We start from the raw sequence: 4,718 nt of genomic DNA on the forward strand, positions 1-4,718 counted from the left end.
GCAGTACTACAAATGTCAGAGCTTATTCAACCACTCAGATAAACTCAAGGGTAAGCTCACAAATCTTGCCAAATGGGCCACTCAGTACAAAAACCCTCTTTAGGGGTGTTGACCAATAAGTACATGTAAGTCCTTACCCACTTGAGGATATTTTTTTTTAAAGAGTCTCTAAGTGATTAGGAATATCTAGGTGATTAGGACCACGGGCACACCTTTTGCTATCGCCCATGCATAACACCTGCAATTCTCACAGGCGCACACACGCCCCAAAAAGCTTCATCATCGGCGCAGCCATCTAGGTACATCTATGGATGGGGGGACCATGGTGGATGCAAACCTGGTCAATGGTACGACCCATTGCTTGGATCTTCTTAATCACCCCCACTTCACTCAAATAATTGTGCTTCATAATCCCTCCTCCCATAACTTCTTCTTATGTTCAACATCTCTGGACCCTCACCATTGACTACCACTCCTATCCACACAGGATCCCAGTCCAATGAGCTACAATGATAGACAAAGACAAAGTACAAAATGAAAAAATAAAGAACACCACAACACGATAGCTCAACATCACGGGAGCCAAGATACCCATTACGGTGTCTTGAGAAAGATGCTAGAGCTTAGTGAACATCATCATCCACATACAGCATCTCGGAGCGCCATAAATTTCCATACACGGCCTCCTTGTCCCTCTGGAATTCTCCCCTCGCCACTTGCTTACTAACACCATTGTTTTACTAACCCCTCCTTTAATAATATCACATACCACTTGGATACTGGTCATTAAGTATTTTCCATGCTAGTCTACTCATTCAAGTACTTTGACTCCTCTAAAGAGAATGTCTCGCCCTTGCAAAGGTGACAAAAAAGGAAAAACACACCAAAAACAAAATAAAGAGTACTATTGGGCCTACCAGTAGGCAAACTCATAAGCGCCTATAAGACTAGCTAGATACTTCATCGCTAGTACTCCACTAACTTCCTTCCATCTTACTAACTCTCCCATCCCTCTCATTTTCGAAGAGATAGGAGAACCAACCAATTGCGATACTTCCCAACTTGCCTTGAAAACCTCTTACCGATCACGAGTACGCAATCGAGTTTAGGAAGGGGAGTATGTTAACCACATATTGGTTAACACATTTCTACGACAACTATGTCTGCACACTTATATAATGGGTGCCCGCACTATATTGTAAATCCCATCATTTGATGAGGGAAATGCCCTAAAGACGCTATCGAGTTTTGAGCTTCAAAGGACAGACAATAGGATCTTGGTTAGTTGGCCAAACCATAGAGAAAAGCCTTGTAACTATGTTTTGGATGCCTCGAGTCACTTGCTCCTGGTGGGCGGCCTAGTGGGAAAAGGCTTAGAACTATAAAAGCCAATTTATCTTTTCTATAACTCATTCTTCCATTTTTACAATAGAAGTGGAGTGTTCTCTCTCCCTCTCTCTTGCAACTCTAATCTATCATGTGTGGTGTGCTTAGGGTTAGGAAATGATTAGTGCTAATCGCTTGCTCTCTCTTGCTTCCCTCTTGCTTCTTCTCTCCCTCTTACTTGAGTGATTAGGCTACCATCACGATCATCTTCCACAGAGATCCCGCATGATCTTCATGAGAGAGATTGCACCACCTATGGGATTAGAGCAACCGCCTTGGTGTGACAAGGAGTACAGGAGGACAGCAGTGAGTGAGCGGCTACGATGGAGCTCTTGAGTCTAGCTCAAGCTCAACAGATTGGAAAACTTCCCACGACACATTAGGGTGAGCTTAACAGGCATAGTGGTTATCTTACAACATTGAATCCTTAACACATTCAAGTTTGTCATAGGGACGAGTTTTTAATCATGGAGTTGGTAGTTGCTTGTAAGGGGAAACCATTATAAAAGTGATATACCCCACATGATGGGGTTAGTGGTGTGTCCATTAAGATTCTCATAGTGTTCTTTGTAAGAAACTTAGCCACTAAATGAGGTCCTTAGCAATGTACATGCGATTTTGGGTCAATTTGAGGCACGAATAACGGTAGATTACTCTTTTGTGAGAGTAACATACAACACATGTCTTAAGGATTTGAAGTGCTTGGACTCCTTTGTTTCACCATTCGTCTCAGCAAGGCTTATAGTCACATTGATAATTGGCTTTTTGTGTTTTGTTTTAACCTCTCGCCTAGCAAGATGCACACTAAGATTTTTACTAGAACATGTGCCAATCGTTCATCTTTTTGAGTTTCTGACATGTTCCAAGATAGATGGCCCATTTTTACATCACTAGCTAAAAAGGGAGCATTCTTTCACGAGAAAAAGATAATGCAATCTTAGATTTCATGATCCTTAAAGTAAATGACCCATTAATATGTGTCATTTAATTTTTGCCTTTCCTCACGATATGAATTAAGGTACTTGACGTGTGTGATCTAATCTCTTAAAGTTTACTTAGACTTTTGTTTGAGTCAGCACAATTAAAGGATGAAGCTCTATCTTGGACCGTGTGGAACAAATCCACTCGTGAAGGGTTCTTTTTGAACCTTGAAAAAGTGCCCTTGTGTTCTGGGCTCAACAAGTGAAACCACTAAGACGCCTTGCCATCTAGGCACAACTAGAAGGCCAACTTTGTTGAGTCATCTAAATCTCCTAATACATTGCAAATTTGTCTCAACACTTCAAGAAGTGATGGATAGGATCTCCTACAACTTTGCATTACATCACTAGCTTAGAGATTTCATTTGGTTTGGGTCTCACATGTGGGTTTGATCTTCTTGAACTTCACTCTAGGCCTACTCCCCTTCCTATAGCACTATGCTCAAAACATCCATATGCTCAAAGCTAGGAGGTGCATGTGTTAGTATTGAGGATGGACACATTATTGGAGGTCTATGCATGTGTACAAGGTTGGGATGGCCAGGGTGCATGCAAGGTGGTCCACCACTCATCTAGGTGTCTGCTTCATGCATTTCACCCAGGGTCTTGATACAAGGGATCAGTTATTCGCACCGAATCTGCACTAGAGATGGGTGGAATCAATGAAATAGTTGGAAAATGTTGCTTAACTTTTGGGTTTGTTGTGAATTTCATCTGCTTTGGCATGAAATATATAGTGGGAGCGAAAACTTAAGGGGAGGTTTGAATGGCGCCTGTGGATGCTTTCGACGCATATAAATGAGATGCGTCTGGAGGGTTGGTCGAATGACGCAAAGCTATGTTGTTGACCTCCTTTGAGGGGTGTAAGACTCCCCAGCTAATAGAGAATAATTAGGATTAATCTCTTTATTAATTAAAATTATCAATTTTAGTCACTTTTTCATCCCCCCACATGAACTCAAATTGGAGCATGGGTTGCCCATTAATCCCCAAAATTTTGTGTGCCTTTTAATTAGCACATTGTGCACATATGTGATTAGGCAAAACTTAAATTTTAAAAAACTCCCAATGCAATGAAAGATTAGCCTAAAAATTAAGTAAAACCCTACTCTAATAAATCTAACCTAGTAAAAACTAGCAAGTAAAAATCAAATATTTGAAGCAAATGACGGCAAATCACTCTCAAAATCTCTCAAATCCCTAATTTTTAGCTTATTTCTTCTCTAATCTTACTTTAAACCCAAAGCTAAGCATGAAATCAAATCATGAATAGCAAAATTAACATGAAAAAATAATAAACAACTCCTAAATCCAAACTTCTTTCATGGTGTGCTGCCACAACTCAATGGTATACTCCATTGGAATGAGTAGGTGCCATTTATATTAATCCTTTTTGTGTGAATAGCTTACCAAATCTTGAGCATTCATCCTTGCATGTGGAGATGTTAACCACATTGGCTAACATTACTCCAAATGCACGACAACATTTTCAAGCCTACTTTTTATATCATGCAAAGCGATTCATGTAAATGATTATGGGAAATTTGTGAGCTTACAACTTGTGTAATGCCAGAAGATAGTCACTTTGACTTACAGCTTGTGTAATAACGGTAGTATATATACTTAGACTAGGAACTAGACTAGCTTTTGGGCCCTGAGACATTACTTGGGCGACAAGGCATTGTAAATATGAGTCTTGTATATAAGATATTTTGACTAATGATAAAAGACATAATCTCATTCTCACAATTGAGTTTGAGTCTTTCTTACTCTTGTGATTGATGCTTGCTTGTATACTTTCTTCTCTTTGATGCATACTTGCTTAAGGATTGTGTGGGTGAGTGATGGTGTGTTGATGCTAGTTTTCTTATCCCTCTCTCTCCTTCTCTCACTAAGGCATTGAGGTAAAGGTTGAGCTGTCCATAGCTCTTAACAAGGAAGGCAAAGTTGAGAACCCTAGCTCTCCACAAGAGAGGGTTGCTTTTCTAAGAGTGGCTAGAGGTGCAAGCTAGTAAGGCCCTTACATTCTTTATCTTCTTCTCTCTATTGCGCAAGGACTCCCTTTGCGGTTGCTCTTCTAAGAGTGGCTAGAGGTGCAAGCTAGTATAACCCTTACATTCTTTATCTTCTTCTCTCTATCGTGCAAGGACTCCCTTGCTATACTTTGCATTTGGAGTATTGGCATAGCTTGATTGGAATGCAAATCCACTGTGGTTGGTATTGTTTAACTCATGTTTTGTTGTTTAATTGATTACCTTAGTGCAATGGAGCATGGAGCAACCCTCCTTCAAGCTCAAGTTACATGTTTACAAGTAAGTGTTCTCTTCCATTTCCTTTTATTCACACTCTTTT

The sequence above is a fragment of the Cibotium barometz genome, chromosome 24 (genome assembly GCF_041138505.1).
Source record: "Cibotium barometz isolate CiBa-2024 chromosome 24, ASM4113850v1, whole genome shotgun sequence".
Classification (NCBI taxonomy): domain Eukaryota; kingdom Viridiplantae; phylum Streptophyta; class Polypodiopsida; order Cyatheales; family Cibotiaceae; genus Cibotium; species Cibotium barometz.